We start from the raw sequence: 8,087 nt of genomic DNA, 5'->3' as shown, positions 1-8,087 counted from the left end.
TCTCTCTCTTTACTGTGTGTCTCTCTCTCTCGCTCTGTCCTCTTCTCTCTCTCTGCACTCTATCTCTTTCTCTCTCTGTCCCTCTATCTTCTCTTGTCCCTCTTCTCTCATCTCTCTTCCCTCTCTCTCTCTCTCTCTCTCTCTCTCTCTCTCCTGTGTCTCTCTCTCTCTCTCTCTCTCTCTCTCTGTCCCTCTATCTCTCTCCTCTCTGTCCCTCTCTCTCTCTCTCTCTCTGTCTCTCTCTCTCTCTCTCTCTCTGTCCCCCTCCCTCTCTCTCTCTCTCTCTCTCTCTCTCTGTCCCTCTCTCTCTCTGTCTCTCTCTCTCTCTCTCACTCTCTCTCTCACTCTCTCTCCCTCTCTCTCCCTCTCTCTCTTTCTCTCTCTCTCTCTCTCTCTCTCTCTCTCTCTCTCTCTCTCATTCTCTCTCTCTCTCTCCCGCTCTCTCTCTCTCTCTCTCTCTCTCTCTCTCTCTTAACAGCGCTCTGCACAGGCAGCAGTGGAGGACAGTGATCAGATCTTTACTGAGCTGATCCGCTCCATTGAGAGAAGGAGCTCTGAGGTGAAGGAGCTGATCAGAGCCCAAGAGAAGGCTCAAGTGAGTGAAGCTGAAGGAGTCCTGGAGCAACTGAAGCAGGAGATAGCTGAGCTGAGGAAGAGAAGCACTGAGCTGGAGCAGCTCTCACACACAGAGGATCACATCCATTTCCTCCAGGTAACTAAACTGTCTTGTTACATGTGATATGAAATTAACTTCATGTGAAACTATTCATCTCAATCATTATGTTGTCCTGTCTGTCTCTCTCTCTCTCCGTGTACCCCCCCTCTCTCTGTGTCCCCCCTCTCTCTGTGTCCCCCCCCCCTCTCTGTGTCCCCCCCCTCTCTCTGTGTCCCCCCCTCTCTCTGTGTCCCCCCCTCTCTCTGTGTCCCCCCCCTCTCTCTGTGTCCCCCCCCTCTCTGTGTCCCCCCCTCTCTCTGTGTCCCCCCCTCTCTCTGTGTCCCCCCCTCTCTCTGTGTCCCCCCCTCTCTCTGTGTCCCTCTCTCTGTGTCCCTCTCTCTCTGTGTCCCTCTCTCTCTGTGTCCCTCTCTCTCTGTGTCCCTCTCTCTCTGTGTCCCTCTCTCTCTGTCCCTCTCTCTCTGTCTCTCTCTCTCTGTGTCTCTCTCTCTCTGTGTCTCTCTCTCTCTCTGTCTCTCTCTCTCTCTGTCTCTGTCCCTCTCTCTCTCTCTGTCCCTCTCTCTCTCTCTGTCCCTCTCCCTGTCTCTCTGTCCCTCTCTCTCTCTGTCTCTGTCTCTCTCTCTCTCCAGAGTTATCAGTCTCTCTCCAGTATCAGTGTATCTTCAGACTTACCCAGCATCGTTGTCCGTCCTCTTCAGTACTTTGGAGATGTGAGTGAGACCGTGTCTGAACTGAGAGAGAAACTAGAAGACTTCCTTAAAGGAGAATGGACCAAGATCTCCACTACAGGTGTGTTGAAAACAATCAGAACATCAACTTTAGACCATTGAAAGTTCCCTACTAGTCATATACATGTGGAATATGGTATGATGATAACATTCCCTCTCTCTGTCAATGTGTTTGTGTGTCTGTAGTGAATATAGTGGATGTTGTTCTGCCTCCAGAGCCCAAGACCAGAGAACAGTTGTTACAATGTGAGTCTCTTTATAGTGAAGTAACTAACAGTCTCTTTTTACTGCCACTCCTAACAATCCCTCTAGAAATATATAGCAATAGTAGATCTAATCAAAGACTGGGTATCTATCTGACTCCTCATATTTCTCTGATTTGATCTCTGCTGTGCTCTAATCAAAGACAGGGTAGATACAGTATCTGACTTAACTTATTGTTCTGACTCCCCTCATTGGTCTCTGCTCTTCTCCCAGATTCCTGTCAGCTCACACTGGACCCAAACACAGCAAACACACACCTCTCTCTGTCTGAAGGGAACAGAAAGGTGACCTGTACAGACCAAGTCCAACCATATCCTGGTCATCCAGACAGATTCACCAACATAGTCCAGGTTCTGTGTAGAGAGGGTCTGTCTGGACGCTGTTACTGGGAGGTGGAGTGGAGTGGGAATGTTTATACAGCAGTCTCATATAAAGACATCAGCAGAACAGAGACAGATAATGGATTTGGATTAAATAACAAGTCCTGGAGTTTAAAGTGCTTTAGAGGTGGTTATTGTTTGACACAATAATGTTGAGACTAAAGTATCAGGCCCTCAGTCCTCCAGAGTAGGAGTGTACCTGGATCACAAGGCAGGTACTCTGTCCTTCTACAGTGTCTCTGACACAATGACCCTCCTCCACAGAGTCCAGACCACATTCACTCAGCCCCTCTATCCTGGGTTTATGCTCACTGGTACTGCTGAGCTGGTTAAACTGTAGTAGGGTCCACATAGATACTAGTCACACTGGTGTAGTCTATAGCTGAGCTGGTTAAACTGTAGTAGGGTCCACATAGATACTAGTCATGCTGGTGTAGTCTATAGCTGAGCTGGTTAAACTGTAGTAGGGTCCACATAGATACTAGTCATGCTGGTGTAGTCTATAGCTGAGCTGGTTAAACTGTAGTAGGGTCCACATAGATACTAGTCATGCTGGTGTAGTCTATAGCTGAGCTGGTTAAACTGTAGTAGGGTCCACATAGATACTAGTCATGCTGGTGTAGTCTATAGCTGAGCTGGTTAAACTGTAGTAGGGTCCACATAGATACTAGTCATGCTGGTGTAGTCTATAGCTGAGCTGGTTAAACTGTAGTAGGGTCCACATAGATACTAGTCATGCTTGTGTAGTCTATAGCTGAGCTGGTTAAACTGTAGTAGGGTCCACATAGATACTAGTCATGCTGGTGTAGTCTATAGCTGAGCTGGTTAAACTGTAGTAGGGTCCACATAGATACTAGTCACGCTGGTGTAGTCTATAGCTGAGCTGGTTAAACTGTAGTAGGGTCCACATAGATACTAGTCACGCTGGTGTAGTCTATAGCTGAGCTGGTTAAACTGTAGTAGGGTCCACATAGATACTAGTCACGCTGGTGTAGTCTATAGCTGAGCTGGTTAAACTGTAGTAGGGTCCACATAGATACTAGTCATGCTGGTGTAGTCTATAGCTGAGCTGGTTAAACTGTAGTAGGGTCCACATAGATACTAGTCACGCTGGTGTAGTCTATAGCAGAGCTGGTTAAACTGTAGTAGGGTCCACATAGATACTAGTCACGCTGGTGTAGTCTATAGCTGAGCTGGTTAAACTGTAGTAGGGTCCACATTGATACTAGTCACGCTGGTGTAGTCTATAGCTGAGCTGGTTAAACTGTAGTAGGGGCCACATAGATACTAGTCATGCTGGTGTAGTCTATAGCTGAGCTGGTTAAACTGTAGTAGGGTCCACATAGATACTAGTCATGCTGGTGTAGTCTATAGCTGAGCTGGTTAAACTGTAGTAGGGTCCACATAGATACTAGTCATGCTGGTGTAGTCTATAGCTGAGCTGGTTAAACTGTAGTAGGGTCCACATAGATACTAGTCATGCTGGTGGTGATGGTCCCCAGATGTGATGATTTATTCTGCTCTGTTTTATGTACAATCCTTATTTTCTGACTGATTTGAATTTGAAGAGATTTAAGGTTTTCATATTTGATAAAATACAATGACCATTTCCATGAATCATGATGTCTGGTGTTGATGTATATTGGTTGTCATTCAGAACCATTGATATGTTTTCTCAGTTGGTTCTCTGTCTCTATGTAATTCTCCTCAGTATCATTGATCAGCTCGGCCCTAATTGATGTGTTCTCTGTCACCTGGAGCTGCATGGAAAATGGTCCAGGAACAAAAGGACAATTCAGGACTAGTCAGCCCACTACAAGCTGGTATCACTTACTTTCTACTAAACTATATGGACTGGTTTCCCAGACACAGATTAATCCTAGTCCTGGACTAAAAAGCATGTTCAATGTAGATGTCCAGGAAACCGTCCCTAAATGTGTCATCTTTCATCCTCCCATACTGCTCAGTCCAGCAACATTAAACCTGTCCAGCAGGAGGTGCTATTGACCAAACAATAAAACCAGCAGATATCTGGACTTGCCACTCAGTATATCAGTAATGTTCAGAATAGTACTTTAATATCATTGGAGATTGATGGTCTTTTTAATCCACTATCCAGAGTCAGGAACAGATGAAGTTAGGTCTGCTACTGTTCAGTGATTAAATATGATTTATGGTGATGGGAAATAAAAAAATCCAACACTAAACTTCATCTAGTAATAGTTTTCCTTTGTTATTTATTCCAAGGTGTGTCTTTAAGTTGTAAATGGATTGTGTGGAGGTGAGCTGGTGGTGTGGCTGATAGAACAGAATGAAAAGGGAGGAGGGGAGGAAGAGGGGAGGAGTGAAGGGCTGTTCAAGAAACCAGATGAGGAAGAGAAAGATGTTCAGGGGAATTACTGGTCTCTGTTCCAAATGGTTCCCTATTCCCTACGTAGTGCACTACGGTGCTTCTGACCAGGTCTAAAGTAGTGTTCTACGTAGGGAATAGGGTGTAGATTTATTAGAATATCATGCTTTAGTGTTTGGCACAAAACAATATTAGATCTCCACCCACCCACACATTGTTATGTTGTCTGGTTGTTCCTCTGTTGTTCCTGATTGAAAATCCATTAACAATGAATCACAAACTAATGATATTCCAGTTGTGTTTAGACATCTTCATGTCTGACGTCCCCCAGTTCTGTTCAGACCCGTTGAACTGGGTCACATTGTAAATGGTGACTGGTATTGATAGTCCATACTGGACCTGACTGGTGGTTAACCAGACTGGAGGGGTTCTGATCACATATTCCCTCATCTCCACAACTTTACCTGATGGTCTGTCTGTGTCTGTCTGTCTGTCTGTCTGTCTGTCTGTCTGTCTGTCTGTCTGTCTGTCTGTCTGTCTCTGTCTCTGTCTCTGTCTGTCTCTGTCTCTGTCTCTGTCTGTCTATAAATCAACAACCTCAATATGGTTTAATTCCTGTAGTTATCAGAACACATGGGGGTGTGTCCCAATTATCTCTCCGTTCTAAGTGTGAACTTGTCCACTTCCCTTCATGGATTTAACAGGAAATGACTGGTATATGTAAACTCCCTCTACCCCATGCCAACACCAATCCAATGCTTTTACCATTTGTGAGGAGTAGAGAAGCAATGCTACACTTCACAACTCTTAGTCCAAACTCATCATTTAGCATATTTTCAATTGACCAATAGGTTCAATACACACAATCACAGTAACTTTCCACCAAAACCTCATCAGTGTTTCATCTAGAAATACCTTCCCTATAAAGTCATTGTCTTTCACAGTGAAATGTTCACAATACTTTCATATGATTCTCTTGTTATTTAAATACACCTGACCATCACTTAATCCAACTGAGCTTAATGATGAATCACTAAACCTATAGATGTTAAACTGGTCTGTCTGCTACATGAGGATGTAGAGACCCTACAGTGATAACATGTGTTTAAAGTAGAAACATGTAGATGACATGTATGATACATGATAACATACATCATGAATACTGGTTATTGATCATTGATTCACATTGTGGAACCACAACTGGTCACCAAATAAAAGGGGGGGGTGAACACTTCCAATGTCTTTCAACATGGAGCAGACAGACAGCAAGGGAGAGGACGAAATCAGAGCTGGTGGACAAGGAGCCCTCAGAGAGGTGGTGGACAAGGAGCCCTCAGAGAGGTGGACAAGGAGCCCTCAGAGAGGAGGACAAGGAGACCTCAGAGAGGTGGTGGACAAGGAGCCCTCAGAGAGGTGGACAAGGAGCCCTCAGAGAGGTGGTGGACAAGGAGCCCTCAGAGAGGTGGTGGACAAGGAGCCCTCAGAGAGGTGGTGGACAAGGAGCCCTCAGAGAGATGGACAAGGAGCCCTCAGAGAGGTGGACAAGGAGCCCTCAGAGAGGTGGTGGACAAGGAGCCCTCAGAGAGGTGGTGGACAAGGAGCCCTCAGAGAGGAGGTGGACAAGGAGCCCTCAGAGAGACGGTGGACAAGGAGCCCTCAGAGAGGTGGACAAGGAGCCCTCAGAGAGGAGGTGGACAAGGAGCCCTCAGAGAGGAGGTGGACAAGGAGCCCTCAGAGAGGTGGTGGACAAGGAGCCCTCAGAGAGGTGGTGGACAAGGAGCCCTCAGAGAGGAGGTGGACAAGGAGCCCTCAGAGAGGTGGTGGACAAGGAGCCCTCAGAGAGGTGGACAAGGAGCCCTCAGAGAGGTGGACAAGGAGCCCTCAGAGAGGAGGTGGACAAGGAAATGTTGGAAAAGTGTTTTTAAATAGGCATCCTATCATTTGAAAATTAGTTGAAAGGCTAAGTGATTCTCCTCCTGACAAGAAGTTGACAGCCTTCAAACAGAGCAAAAAAACTGGTCCCAAACAATATGTCAAAATGAATAAAAAAATGATACAGCTGTCTTTAATAAGATCAAACTGAACTAACTGCTATCTTGAAATGTTGAAAAGTGTTTTTAAATAGCTCAGTCTTATCACTCAATATGACTCAGAATCTGTCACTTCCAGGAGTGCTCATTTTGTCAAAAATGAAAAAATGAAAAAAATAACAACTCACAGCTGTGTTAATAGACCCAACTCAAACATCTGCTATCTTGAAATGTCCAAAAAAGGTATTTAAATGGGCCTAACGGACATTACCCGTGTAGTCATCCAGAGCCAAGGACCGGTGAGGATAGTTCAGACTAAAGATCTTAAGGAAGTGATTGAGGTGGAGACTTGGTTTGGGGATTCCAACCTATGGCTGGAATGGATTCAGTATACAGCTAGATCAGTAGCTAAAGAAGAAGGTTATGCCTGCGCAACAGCCAAACTTCAGTTGACAACCATCCCCTTTCTACTCGATGGAATTAATTTACCAAGGGGAATGGCCTGTATGGTAAAGCTGTTCATGAAGGCAAGGAAGCCAGACAGTTGCACTGATCTGCATTATCTGTATCCTATGTGCCCATTAGATCCAGACTTCCCCCTTTCACAGTCGCAGGAGGAGACTATTATTGTGTGGCTCGACACAACACACACGGATGGAACGTAGGGGAAGTAAGAACATGCAATAGGACAGAGAATGTAACAACTGATGAGACAATGAGGGACCTGACTGGGTGGTTGAGTTCCGAGGACTTTAGTAAGATAAAAAGGCAGAGAGCGGATGTCTGGTGGTTGTGTGGAGGTATGAAGCTGTGGCCAAACCTGCCTGCAAATTGGACTGGTATTTGTGCATTGGTACAGTTAGGCATGCCCTTCACCCTTATACAACACAAAGACCTAGTGCCAGGTGAAAGAGAGGGGAGGAGTGCTCCGTCAGGGTCCTTTGACGATAGAATTTACATTGATAGCATTGGGGTTCCAAGGGGGGTGCCTGATGAGTTTAAAGCTAGGAATCAGATATGGGCTGCATTGGAATCAAGTCTTTTTTGGTGGTTGACTCTCAATAAAAATGTGGATTGGATAAATTACATTTATTATAACCAACAGCGTTTCATCAACTATACCAGAGAGGCAATTCAAGGGTTAGCAGAACAGACAGCTGCAACCACTTTGATGGTATTGCAGAATAGAATAGCTTTGGATATGCTTCTGGCTGAAAAGGGTGGTGTGTGTGTGATGTTTAAATCTGAATGCTGTACTTTCATCCCTGAGAACACCGCTCCAGATGGATCAGTGACCAAGGCCCTGGCCGGTCTAAACAATTTAGCTCACGAGTTAGCAGAAAATTCCGGGGTGGACACGGCACTCACGGGATGGTTTGATAGTACGTTCGGAAAATGGTAAAAGGTTGTAATCACTGTGTTGTGGTCTGCTTTCACCTGTATGACTGTGTTGATATTATGTGGTTGTTGTTTGGTCCCTTGTGCGAGAGGTCTCATTTCCAGGGCTCTGGAGAGATCGATGACGGAGCAGATGGTGAGATACGGACCGATTCCAAGTTCAGACCAGTGGGATGACAAATACCTACCTCCCAGCCTGTTGGAGGATTCATTCAATTACGAGGAGCCCATGTTAGACGAGACCATCTTTAATGTTTAGGAAGA

The 8,087-nt window shown here is 45.5% G+C and overlaps 1 long non-coding RNA gene across 1 annotated transcript; it reads left to right on the top strand.

The window, feature by feature from the left end:
- The first annotated feature begins 1,592 nt into the window (after positions 1-1,592).
- LOC115182545 (uncharacterized) lies at positions 1,593-1,991 on the top strand. Its single transcript, XR_003873805.1, has 2 exons — positions 1,593-1,647; positions 1,879-1,991. It is a non-coding gene; the product is annotated as an uncharacterized LOC115182545 (long non-coding RNA).
- The last annotated feature ends 6,096 nt before the right edge of the window (positions 1,992-8,087 follow it).

This window comes from Salmo trutta, unplaced genomic scaffold (genome assembly GCF_901001165.1).
Source record: "Salmo trutta unplaced genomic scaffold, fSalTru1.1, whole genome shotgun sequence".
In the NCBI taxonomy this organism is placed as follows: Eukaryota; Metazoa; Chordata; class Actinopteri; order Salmoniformes; family Salmonidae; genus Salmo; species Salmo trutta.
The sequence above is the reverse complement of the archived record's forward strand: the minus strand, read 5'-3'. Positions and strand labels throughout refer to the sequence as shown.